This window comes from Acomys minous (assembly GCF_964271855.1).
Source record: "Acomys minous genome assembly, chromosome: 2".
NCBI lineage: Eukaryota > Metazoa > Chordata > Mammalia > Rodentia > Muridae > Acomys > Acomys minous.
Window position 1 is genome coordinate 38,227,293 of NC_140484.1, and position 13,836 is coordinate 38,241,128.

The following is a 13,836-nucleotide window of genomic DNA, read 5'->3' on the forward strand; positions in this document are numbered from 1 at the left end:
AGAACAATATCATGAATGAGGCACTGTACCATGCCCATGGCTATAAAGACATTAATCTTTACCAAACTGGCTTTTGTCTATTAACTTAATTAAAAAAGACACAAAAAATGCTATTTAAAAACAACTGCAAGTCATGTGAACTTACAGAGACTAAGGCAGCATGCACAGGGCCTATGCAGGGCTGCACCATATGAAACTTAGAGCTGAAAGTAAAAGTGACACATTCCTCCATCCCTAACACAGAAGCAATCATGAATTGATAACCACTTGCAAATGAAAAATTAGTTTTCTCCTAGGGAGACTCACTGGGGAAACAAATTACTTTAAAAAAATATTTATTTATTTTTATGTGCGTTTGTATTTTGCCTGCATGTTTGTCTGTGTGAAGGTGCCAGATCCCCTGAAGCAGGAGTTACAGATAGTTGTGATCTGCCATGTAGGTGCTGGGAACTGAACCCAGATCCTCTGGAAAAACATCCATTGATTTTAACTGCTGAGCCATCTTCTCCAATGCCAGAAACAAACTACTTTTAAGGGTAAGCTACATACACAGGAGGAGATGGCCAACAGGAAACACACTCAATAGTGTCTTTGGCCGGAGGATCCTTGTCTCATACTGTCATGTCAGGCTTCTTTGTAAACCAACCTCCCCAAAACATATAACTATGTGTAATATATTTATTTACATATGTTTATATATTATACAACACATACATAACATTATATATTATTAATGGCTACTATATATTATATAAATGTATGATATATATTTCTATATTTTAGAGCACATATATACAATGTTTTATATATAACTAATATATAACATTATATAATAATATATAACAAATAAACATAATAATATGTAATGTTATATAATTATATAACATATAGTACCATATTGCATATAACAATATGATATGTATATAATAATATAGTATATAATGTATATTTATATATAGTCTCTTTACTCTACATGTCCTTTATGAATGAATTATGGCTTCCAGTTTAGTGATTTTTGTTTTTTTGAGACAAGGTTTCTCTGTGTAGCCTTGGCTGTCCTGGACTTGCTTTGTAGACCACGCTGGCTTCAAACACACAGTGATCTACCTGCCTCTGCCTCCCGAGTGCTGGGATTAAGTCGTGCACCACCATGCCCGGCTCAGTTTAGTGTTTTTAATGGGATTCTTGAGTGTGTGAATGAGAGGGTCTTTCTTGGGCTCTTTTTTTTTTCCTGTTTGTTTTGACCAATTCTGATGTGTTAGTTTTTGTTATCACATCATATCCTTTAGAAGCATGTTCTTTTTCTAATGAGAGTCAGAAAGGAAATGAATCTGGGTGGGAGGGCAGTTGGGGAGGAACTTGGAGGAGTAGAGGGAGGGAAAACCATAATAAAGATATATTATATGTGAAAAAAATCAAATCAATTTTCAATAAAAAGAAAAAAAAAGAAAAATCAATAGCAGAAGTTTTAATAATTATGATGGATATAGAAATGACTTTTACTTGTTGGATGCATAAATAAAATTCAGGGTATTTATATCAATTAACAACAACCAAATAACTGCAGAAGAGGATGTGACCAACAGGATATCAAGACAATTGGAAGCTATTTTAAGAGACATCAAATAAAATCTACTTAGTAACAGAAGAGATAATGACGTCATAAGCAAGAAACATAAGTATTAATTGTGAAAGCTAAACATAGCACATTTGAGTACATTAAATTTAGGATGTTTATAAATAGAAAGATGCCAAAAATAGAGTGAATAGATGTGTTATAAATCGAAGGAAATACTTAGAATTCAAACAACAAAAGATGGATATCCAGAATATGAAAAGAATTTCTAAAAATGTAAATAAAATGGCTAGCAAAATATATTTTGTTTCTAAGTGTTAGTATATATCTATATTATCTATCCTCTCTGTCTCTGTCTCTCTTTGTATTTCTCTCGTTACATATGTATATATATATATATATATATATATATATATATATATATATATATACACACACACACAAACACACACATATGTGTGTATGTGTGTATATATACATATACATATATACACTGAGGTATATTCTAATATAAAATTAGGTAAAACACACATAAGCTTCATTAATCCAAGCTATGAAGTTGCCAACAAGCAATTAAGAGTTTATTCAAGGCAAGCATTACATGGCCATGAAGGAAGCACATGTACAAATTCTACAGGATAACTGCTCAAAAACAGTACTGGAGACTGCATTGTTACAGCACATCAGTTGTTACAATGTGTTTAACGTGTGCTGATTGGCTGCTAGTAGCTTGTATCACACACCCCAAGAAGGATACTGCTGTAGTAAGGAGGCATGCTCAAAGTTACTGCTCTAGAGCCATCATCTCACCTACAGGAAGCTGAACTGAGCTGCCATCTGGATGCTGAGAATTGAACCCTGGTCCTCTGGAAGAACAGTCACCACGTTTAACCACTGAGCCGTGTCTCCATCCCAAGAAGCTAAGATGAAATGGTGAAGGTTGAAATTAGGTGAGACCTGGAATGTGGGAGGACATGACCCTTGTCCCCTAGCCCAAGCCTGTCCAGTCTTATGCAAGTTTGCAAAGCTCCTGACTTTTTATTTTGTCTTTATTGTGGAAGAGAAAGGGTGAAATACTTAAGTATTCACATTTTAATCATGGGAAAACAAATTAATTAAAAAACACAAATGAGACATGTGACCTAGCCAAGCCTTTAAAGAAGTTGCTGGGTCTGAGAAGCAATGGAAAGTCTTGGTGGTGGGAGATTACGTACTGCAGACTGCCCAAGCGTGTGAGATCAGAAGATGGCATTACTCCATAAGTATCAAGTTGTACACTCCTGGGGATCCAGCAATTCCAGGAGCCCAGGAGCCCACAGAATGAATCTCTTTGCTCATAGACAGATGATGTGTTCAAGAATGTTCATAGAAGCAATGTCCAAAACCACACATAAGAAATGCTGACAAGCTGCACCTCGGATAAAAATATGAACAAATAAACCATGCTCTAGCCATATGAGGCGACAGCGTGGACCGTAGAGATGAATGGGCTGCAGCTGGTCACATAGGCACAGAAGAGCCTTTGAGCCAAATATTAAGCCAAGGAAAAATAACATGCCATAGAGTAAGAAATTTGAGTTTTAAAAGTTTATAAATTATAGATACTTCCTTATATCATAAACTGGGCAGTGGACAGGGTAGGCCTTTCCCTTAAGTGCAAAGCTCAAGGGGGTGCCAGCAGTTATCAAGATAAACTGTCCTTTAATGGTGTACTTAAAAAATATGAAATTGGCCTTGGGTGAGCCACCTGTTCCTGTAAGTAAGACTGTGTACATCAGGGCTCGAGGCTAAAGTGAGACAAATGCATGCGTGACGTCATAGCACAGGACCAGATCCTGTTTTTACTGAAGAGTGTGATATTTTTCTTTGCCAGAGTTTTTCATATGAGTTTGGATTTTTAAAATATGTCATTAAAATATGAATTGTCTTGATTCATTGGGTGTCCTTAGGCTTCATACCTTGCAAAAGTCTTATGTACACATATTTTTATGGTTAATCAATATTTTGAAAGCTCAACACTGAATAAAAAAATAAATCATAAAGAAAAAAAAAAAGAGGGCTTTATGTAGAGAGGAGGTGCAGCTGGCAAAGGAGACCAAGAGGGACGGCTGGCTACGGGGAGGGCAACTCTCCCAAGGGTGATGTTTGCAAGTCTATTGGATCAAGGCAGCTCCTGTTAAAATTGGCTATGCTTCTTTGTTAAGCCTGCTCCCTCTCAATCACCTAGACCCCGTCTTCAGCAATCTTGCCTAAGAATAGCTCAGCTATAAGAAGAAAACACGTTGTGTATTCATGTGCATGGGACATAAATTACAAGGTAAAATTATGAAAAGCTGTGTTTTTGAGCTATCAAGGCTGTGGATTTTGCTTTTTTACTTGGAGTTGTCAACCCATAGCATATTAAGCTATGGGTGAGACAACTCTGTTACCACCTGTCCTTGCTGGTGTGTGTGCATGTGTGTGTGTGTGTGTGTGTGTGTGTGTGTGTGTGTGTTTACATGAGCGTGTGTGAGTGTATGTGTGTCTATGAATGTGCAGAACCTGCATGTGCATATACCTATGTGTCTATGCATGCCTGCATGTGTGTGGATACATGTGTGTCTCTGTGTGTTCGTATGTGTGCTTGTGTGTGTATGCATCTGTGTGTGCAAGTAGTGCATATGTGTATGCATTTGTGCATTTCTGTATGTCTGTGTGTGAGTGTGCATATGTATGTGTGTATGTGTATGTGTCTGTGTCTGTTTCCTTTTGTTATTTCACTGCTACAGATTGAACCGAGGGTCTCGGCCTTGCATGCACTCTACCACTGAGGTGTACATCTCAGCCCCTCACCTTTTAATTTTTTTAGTAAAGGTTTCACTTTAGCTTTAGCTTGGATGCCACTGAGCTCACTATTCTTTTTTTTTTTTTTTTTACTTTTAAAATTAATTTATTCATATTACATCTAAATTGTTAACCCATCCCTTGTATCTTCCCATTCCTTCCTTCCTTCCCTCTTTCATCCTATTCCCCTCCCCTATGTCTGTGACTGAGGGGGACCTCCTCCCACTCTATATGATCATAGGGTATCAAGTCTCTTCTTGATAGCCTGCTATCCTTCTTCTGAGTGCCACTGGGCCTCCCATCAAGGGGGCGTGTGAAAGTCAATCCCTGCTCTCCACTCAACTGTGGAGAATGTCCTGTCCATGGGCTAGATCCCCGGGTAGGGGTTTGGTGTTTACTGCATGTATTGTCCTTGGTTGGTGCCATAGCTTGAGCAGAACCCCTGGGCCCAGATCTGCCCATCATCATGTTCTTCTTGTAGGTTTCTAGGAACATCTGGAGCTCACTATTCTTATATTTCCACTTTTGGAGTTTTGGGATTTCCGTGCCACAACACCTGGTATTTTTTATGTTTCCATCAAGTGGCGTTTACTCATGATGCTTTCACTGGCCAATTTTTCTTTTGTTTTGCAATTAGACCCAGAAAATGTGAGCAAACATGTATTGCATAGGAAAAAGTGTAAAGCTGCAAGTGAGGGGCACCAGGATGGGATGCCAGGTGATTACATGATGGAGGACGAGGACGTCCTGGGAGGAGAGCGCATGGTAATGTTGAAGCACCTCAGAGCAGAAACCATTTGGACAGGGATCAGAGTTCAGAATTTAACAGAATAGAAGGCCGGTTCATTACATACAGCTCCGATGACTGCATTAAAGGCGACTCACAAAGATTCCTGTTTTTTTGTTTTTGTTTTTGTTTTTTTGTTTTTTGCCATTTCCTTCCCCTAAAATTCACCCTTTCCAAATCCACAGAGGACCCACTGCATGCCAGGTGTCTATTTAGGTGCAGGAGCTACTAAGTTAACAAGCACTACATGAGGGAGTAAAAGTTCTGTGCCGTTTGGTTAATTTAAATGTGTACATTTTCCTCATGTCGTACCATTTCCGAAATTGGACTACATCTTACAAGCTTGCTGTAGTTTCAGCAACCAGACTTTATTATATCTTCAACTGAATGTGGCTTGGATTTGAGAAACTATCATAGAAACTGTCAATCTGTGTCAATCTGCTTGTGTGTGTGTGTGTGTGTGTGTGTGTGTGTGTGTGTGTGTGCGCGTGCGTGCGCACGCCAACACTCTCAAGCACATACAAGCCATGGCACATATGTGGAGCTCAGACACCTCTGGAATCAGTTCTTGCCTTTCACCTTGGTTGAGGTGGTCTGTTCTGTACACCAGGCTAGCCCACATACTAGCCTCCAGCAAATCTCATGTCTTTGCCTCCCTCCTCTACACAGGTGTAACTGGGATTACAGGTGCACACTACACACTGGGTTTTTACGTGGGTCCTGGGGAATCTGAACTCAGATTGTTAGGCTTGTGTGGTAAGCACTTTACCCATGAGTCATCTCCGGACCCTCACCCCACCCTTTGAACCTTAGCTAACAGCTGCAGGTTGGTATGGAGCCAACATATGTTGGGTAATAGGCAACAACTTCCTTCTTCTAGGCAACAAGTTCGTTCTTTGCGTCTCCAGTTCATCGATTGTGGTTCGTTAGACAAACTTTTTGGTGAACTCTGGATATGACATCGGACCATGCTTTTCTGCCTGTTCCGTTCACTGTAGAGAAAACAAAACAAACAAAATAGGAACTTGTATGTACTCTGTGTCATCTCTAATAGGATAGAAGATCAGGCTTGAGCATGATGATGATGAGAAATATCTTCTCTGCTCTATGGGAGAGCTGCTCTGCTGTTATTCTTAGGAATTAATTCTTCACAGGTCAGGTGGGGGCCATGAGAACACAGTGAAGCGTATACAGCAGGTGTTCACCCCTCTTTCCCTCCCTACTTTCCTCTCTTCCTCCTCCCCTGTCTTTTTTATTTTTTCCTCTATCCCTTCAGTTCCCTTTTTTTTTTTTTTAAAAAAAGAAGACATATTTTTATTTTTACAGACATGAGTATTTTTGCTTGCATATACATATATATGCTTGAGGGCCACTTGAACCCTGAAGGGACCCTGGCCAGCTTGAGTATGGCAAGCATGACTTGAGCAGTCCTTGCCCTTCCAGATTCCCTCTGTCTTGCTAAATGCCATTAGAGCACACCCCTAAAGCTAGCCCCCAAAGCCTGCGTCCTTATTTTGCCACTTCCTCCACCTTAGGCTGACTACCATGATCCAGATATCAAATTATTGAAGTCCAGCAATCAAAAGCTCCCTTCAGTTCTCCTAACTAACATGCCTGATTAAAATGAAACACTTCGTCTTAACATGGGTTTTCCCATTTTCCCTTGATAAGCTGCCACTTGCCTATGGGCCACATGTCTCCTCCCTATGCAGAGACAGCCCTTTGTCCTCCAGGACAAATACACGTTCGTTCGTCCCTCCCCTTTCTCTTTCTTTCTCCATCTCTTGTCCTTGTCCCTTATCCCTGTGCTCTGTCCCTCTGGATCAACTAATCCTTTGTGCTGAGAACATGGTCTTGGGGTGTCTTGAACAGAGTTTTGAGGTTCCCTACTCATGTTTGTTGCCCACAGAGGTCCCCAAAGTGCTTCAGAACTGGAGTTACAGATGGCTGTGAGCCACCAAGTGGCTACTGGAAATTGAACCTGGGTCCTCTGGTCCTCTGCAAGAGCGGCCATTGATTTGTTTATTTGTTTTTTATTGATTGCTTATTTTTGAAACAACATTTTTCTGTGTATTCCCTGGCTATCCTAGAACTTGAATTGTAGACCAATCTGGACTTGAACTCAGAGATCTGCCTGCCTCTGCCTCCTGAGTGCTGGGATTAAAGGCTATGCACCACCAGTCCTCTCCATGAGCCAGTTTTCTTAACTGTGGAGCTATTTCTCTACTTCATCCCTCCACTCCTTGAGACAAGAATGCTATTATGTAGCCCAGTCTGGCCTCAGACTCCATCAGGTCTCCTGCCCTGGGTTCCTAAGTGCTGGGCTTACACATGTGAACCACAGCACACCAGGTCTTTCTGGTCATAAACTGATGCTTCACAAAAGTGAGAGGGTACAAAGTCCCACAAGTTAAAGTAAGGAAGACAAAGGTTAAAATGTTATAATTTAATTTAATGGATGCAAAATGTGATTTTCTTTATTTTTGTTAATTTAATAAGAACATCTCAAGTTCCCATAGCATTATATCTAGGTGTTCCTGAGTGTCAATCTTGGCTGTCACTTGGCTTTTGGGGTGCTGAGGGTTAAATCGTGCATGATCACATTTTGGAAAAGAATCAAGCTTAGTCAATTTACAGAAATGTTTTCTGAGTTTTCATCAACAAATAATGTTGAGTTACATAATCATATGTCCTTGATATCAAATCTACCAAGATTGCTATGAATTTTGTCTTTAAATATATTGATCTGCTATTATACTTTTCTAAGATCTCAGAGTGATCCCTGTATTATTCAGATAAACATCATCACAGTGTGTTATTTTATTTTAGCATGCATTTGGCTCTGCTGTTTCATTTCTGCTTTTTCTGTCTGTACTGAGTGAACTAAATCTGCATGGTGGATCTGTGTGTGTGTGTGTGTGTGTGTGTGTGTGTGTGTGTGTAGTGTATATATTTTCTATTTGGGTCAGGTTTGTTCTCAGCAATATGGAAATTCTTTAAATAAATGTGAAGCTTTCCTATTTATTTTAAAAATGCTTCAAAGTTTCAAATTAATGCTCTGTCTCTTAACAAAAGGTGTAATTTCAGACAAGTTGCTTTACTTATGTTTAAATTTACTTTGCAAAAATTATATATTCAAAGTCATATGCCAAAGGGATGTGAAATGGAGATAAAATGTTTGCCCAGCATGCTCCAGGCGCTGGGTCTGGCGCCACATAGTCAGGTTATCTCTCCTCTCCTTCCCTCCTCCTCCTTTTCTCACCTCCATCCTTGCTTCTCTCTTTTTCTTTCTTTGAAACAGGATCTCAGGCAGGGATGGCTTTGAACTTGCAAAGCAGTGAAGCTGCCTTTAAATGAGTGATCCTCCCAACTCACTTCTGAGGGGAAGATGCCCTTTAACATCTGACAGGGTTTACATTTTCCAGTCCTTTCTGTTTCCACGTTGCCTCCGAGTTTATGAGTGCTTGTCCTGATGTCCAGTGTGTGAAGGACTCAGAGGAGTCCCTCATTCCGGATGGGGAATCTTTAGCATCATTACTTCCGTCATCTCTGGCATGAGTGCTTGCCTGTTCAACTCGCCTTTTCTTATTTCCTGCTGTTTCCCAAGTTAAAGAGTTAAAGGCCAGGCCTTGTCCAATACTCATGGTCTGAGATTTTGTGGTGATTATATGTATTAAAAGTCGCAGAACAACTAATATAAATGGGAAACACTTAAGTTTACGGAACTCATAAATTAAAATGTATTTTTTTCTGGTTCAGAAATCTAGCAATCTAAGCAGAAGGAAGAAAACACGAGTTCGTGCCCTGCTCAGTGAGTTCTTTCTGAACACTGAAAGGGATGGCTTGGGGTTATTTGGGGCAGGAGGGTCCAGTCTGTTTCCAGCAGGGTTACCTTGATTTGGAAAGTTGTTGGTGGCAGCTTTACTGGTTTCCTAGCTCAGCACTCATAGTCCATGTTCCAGCAGGGCCCCAGGTCTCTGCTTCTTATGCAGCTAACGGATTCAGGAGTGACTCAGGACACTGACTCGTGTGCCGTCCTGTGTACTGAGGGTCAGAGTCAGATGTGGCTGCGTCCCTTTCTAGCTGCTTTCCAGACCGCACAGCAACCTGGGTTACCAGGAATTTTCTTCATGGTTCCGTCTCTAAGCACTTAGCAGACTTCTTCCTTTCTCAGTTACCACCAATACTGTAAGAGGTTCTCTGCATATAGCATCTTATAGAGCATTTCAACCAGAAAACTTGCATGGAATAAAGGGTAGTTAAATGCATCCTCAAGTTGCCGTTTTTAACTGAGAGCCATCTCTGCTTTTAGGAAATCCGGGACTGCTACCAATCCAACACCCACATGTACTGGTAATGGCTGGCAAAGTATGGAGTCGGGGGCAGATGCTTTATGCTATATTCTTATTTCATTTCTCATCTGTCACCTACAAGCAGATGTCTTCTGCATGAATACCAACTTAGTGGCCAAGAGTATCTTGGAAAGGGAAAGCCAAGATATTTCCCATAATCCTTTGTCACCCTGTATTTTCATACCTAGAAGTAACCAGAACAATTAAGTACCCAGTGCTGCCCTGCTGCCATTTCATTCTGGCATCTCCTGTTATTGGAGCTGTGGCAGGCCTTCAGAACATGGAAGAGTTGCTTCCTTGCCTCTGCTCGGGCCATGCCATGTCATTCCAGGTTAGTGACATTTACCTTCACGTGGATTGTATTCAAAGCATCCCTCCCATATATGATGCCTTTCTGGTAAAGTTATCTATTCAGCACCCCATGTCTTGCCAGCTACACTTAGCAATTTTGTCAAGTAAGTCAAATGTCCAGGGCTATAAAAGTGACACCAAACCTTCCTTTAAAATATCTAGAGACACGTAAATAGCTCGTCTTTCATACTTAGACTCTGTTTCCCAGATAATTCCTGTTTCATCTTCTGGCTGGATTTTCTTTTACTTCCCACTATCTAACAAGTGCTTGGTGGTGATGAATTCAGGAGCCACAATTTTTGGAGGCTTAGAATGTGACCAAAGCCTCTGAACTTCAGCAGGAAGAGGAAAGATGCTAAGATTTCAGTGTGTCCTTAGCGGCACATGGGAGGAAAGATATTTGGGCAGGAAAACATACTGGCCGAAGCTTAACAGAATGCTACTACCAGGCCATGGGTTCTCAACCTGTGGGTTGCGACCTCAGGGCTGCGTATCAGAGATCTTCTATATCAGCTATTTACATTGTGATTTATAGCAGCAGCAAAAGTACAGTTATAGAATAGCCATGATTTTATTTTTATGGCTGGGGATCACCATACATGAGGAAACTGCGTTAAAAGGTTGTGGCATCAGGAAGGCAGAGAACCATTGATGTAGGTGGTTTCATGTTTAATGGGGTGTACCTCTGATTTCATTCAACAAAACATTGCTGGGGGTGTTGTTGCATTTCTAACTCTTGTGGACAAAGTCAGAAGCCTTTTAAATTCATAGATGATGAAACAAATTTGCCAGATACTAAAGTGGTTATTAGTACTCAGCGAAGGGCTGGGATGGATGGAGGTCTGCTGGCAGAGTACTTGCCTAGGAAGCACAAGGGCCTGGGTTCAGCGCCCACATAAGCCAGTGTGGTAATTAGTGTTTGCAATTCCAGAGGAGAGATTGTAGAAGGAGGCACTTTGCTGGGCTCTGTGAGCCTAACAATTGAGTTTTGTCTGACTCCTTAGTAAATAGTGAGAGTTTATCTACTTACTTTGATGCTTAAAATTGATTCTTAGTCAGCATGCGAAGTAATGGATTCAAGTGTGATATTTTTATACATATGTCGCTTAATGGTTTGTTCTTACTCCTTCCCCAGGGCCCTCTCTGCCCTCTTGCCTGTCTCTCTCCTAAATCTTTGCTTTCATGTCATATATATTCCATTACCCTCTTGTTCCCTCTTTTCAGACTTCTTCCTCTATTCATTCTTACAGTCCATTTTCTATGTTTATCTCCCCTCCTCACACATGTAAGTACATATTTAAACATGGATTCCACTTGAGGGAAGGCATAATAGTTCTTGGAGTCAGATTCATATCCTTTAACACAACGATCTCTCATTGCATCCATTTTCCTAAAAATGCCCTGATCTCATTTGTCTGTGCAGTTGAATAAGATTCCATTGTGCACATGTACTTATGGTTAACCAGGGTAGTTCCATGTCTTAGCTATTGTGGATAGAGCAGCAGTTAACAAGGAGTAAGTATATCTGTGGTGTGCTGACCTGGAATTGTTTGTAGGTATATACAGGCATGGTATGGCTGGGCCATATCGTGGTCCTGATTTTAGGTTATCTAAAGAATCTCCGTGTTGATTTCCATAGTGGCTGGATAAACTTCTGTACCAACATGCCTGGGTGACAGCTCACCTATTCTTGCCAGCATGTGTTCTCATGTGTTTCCTTTACGACAGCCATTATACCTGGGGTAAGACAGACTCTCAAAGCAATTTGAATTTACATTTCAGTGCTAGCTAAACACGTTAAACTGTTTCTTCCTCAATTTTAAAATTAGTTCTTTGAGACTGATATACTTGATCGTATTCGCCCGTTTTTCAACTCTTTCCAGAGCCACACACCGTTCCCTACCCACCCAGCTCTGGGGCCTCAGCTTTTGTGTTTGCAGATACTAAGAGGGGTGGCATACTGGGAGACTGTTTCAGAAATTTACTGGTAAACATATTAAGTGACCTCAAAGAGAAACCAAAACCACAGATGATCAAAACAAGGAATTCGGTGGGATCTGGGGAAGAAAGCCAACAACAGACAGATGAAAATAAAATGGACAAGAAAACTACCTGTGAATGAGAAAGACAGCAACATAGAAGTGGAATTCACCAAAGAAATTGAGATATTGAAAAAAAAGAAAGAAGGTGAAATTCCAACATGGTAGGGCAGTGGGCATGAAGTTTCACCTGAAGGAAGGAGCTACTGACACTGGTAGCCTCTGGAAGGGTTTGTTTTCTTAAAGGATGTGACTTCTGGTAGGTGGACCATGCTCTGGGGGATAGTCCCACTCCCAAGACTCTACACAGAGCACAGATTGGACTACATGAGGTTTTCCGCAGGTGTGCACAGGTAGGCAGGCCTGCTGTGAGTTGGCTGTGTGCTGAAGTCATCTTGTGTCCAGAAATCTGCATTTCTCAGCTCACTTCATCTGCCTGCTCTTACCTTTCCTCCCATTCTTCCACGATGCTTCCCAAGCCTTGAATGGAAGGAGGCTGGTACAGCTGAACCCTTTGACCAGGTGTGACTCTGTACCTTAATTCTTACCTACAGCAAAAAGAAGCTTCTCTGATAGAATTTGAGAGCACCACAAATCAATGGCTATAAATATAAACATTTAGAAGGCAGTTTGACTGCATGCCTATTTAATACAACAATAACAGGCTCCCTCCTAGGGTCTATAATCTTCTCTAAGTTTACAGAACCAGGCACAAAACCCTTCGATAACGGTCTGGCCACTATTGCACCAGCAGGTACATCTTGGTAGGCAGGTGGGTGTGTGACAGTTAGTCCTGACTGCCAATTTGACAGCATCTCAACTCAACTAAGAGGCAAGGCTCTGGGTGGATCTCTGGGAGTAGTCTTGAAAGTATTAACTTAAATGAGACGACCCTCTCCCAAAGTGGGAAGCACAAACAGGTGACCAAGATACCAAAAGGTCCCAAGAAAAAATAATATTATCCACTGTCTTAGGCAGTTTTCTATTGTTGTGAAGAGACACTGACCACAGCAAAGAAAAGCATTTAATTGGGACTTGCAGAGGATTAGTTCCTTATCATGGTGGGGAGCATGGGGGCACTCAGACAGACATGGTGCTGGAGAAGCAATTGAGAGTTCTATACCTGGATCAGTAGGCAGCAGGGAGAGAGAGAGAGAGAGAGAGAGAGAGAGAGAGAGAGAGAGAGAGAGAGAGAGAGAGAGAGAGAGACAATGGGACAGGCTTGGGCTTATGAAATCCCAAAGCCTAACCCCAGTGATACACTTCCTTCAACAAGGCCACACCTCCTAATCTCTCTCAGATAGTGCCACTCATGGGTGACCGAGAATTCAAATATATGAGCCTACGGGGCCCATTCTTATTTAAACCACTACATGCACCCACCTTTGCTTCTTGGTGGTGAACATGTCTAGAACTTATAATCTCTGCCGCCACCTTCCTCAATGGACATCAGCCTCTATCTTCTTCTGCCTCTAATGTGTATTGAAGATTTGTGACTCTCTAGGCATCTTCCAGGAGGCTGGGACTACTGAGGCATCTGGCCATTGCTAGGTTTTCAGATCATCTAGCATGTAGCCATTGTTGAATTACTTAGTCTCTTTCAAGCTGGGCCATCTAGTGAATCCTTTTTGATTTCTACTATATGACTTTCTAATGGCTCTGTGGTTCCTCTAGAGAGCCCTGCCTAAAGTAGTATAGTAATAAGGAAAAAAATCCAGGAACTACAAGGTTGGAGGGAGATGAAGGACTCTGGGTCCTTGAGAACTGTAATATTCCAGGTGTATGGAGGGATGGCGACCAGTTGGATTTATGCTTTCTTGTCTCTCCTATGGTTTGCACAGGTGCTAAGTCTGTGCTGGACATGTGTCCTACACCTGCCCAAGCTGCCCTCACTTCACTAGCTTTCTT

General features: G+C 41.2%; 1 long non-coding RNA gene across 1 annotated transcript in view; it reads right to left on the reverse strand.

The window, feature by feature from the left end:
- Positions 1-2,030: 2,030 nt before the first annotated feature.
- The window catches only part of LOC311591917, a 35,292-nt gene continuing 23,486 nt past the window's right edge, over positions 2,031-13,836 (reverse strand). The window contains exon 4 of the long non-coding RNA XR_014777256.1: positions 2,031-6,178. This is a non-coding gene — a long non-coding RNA (uncharacterized lncRNA). The remainder of the gene's footprint in view (positions 6,179-13,836) is intronic.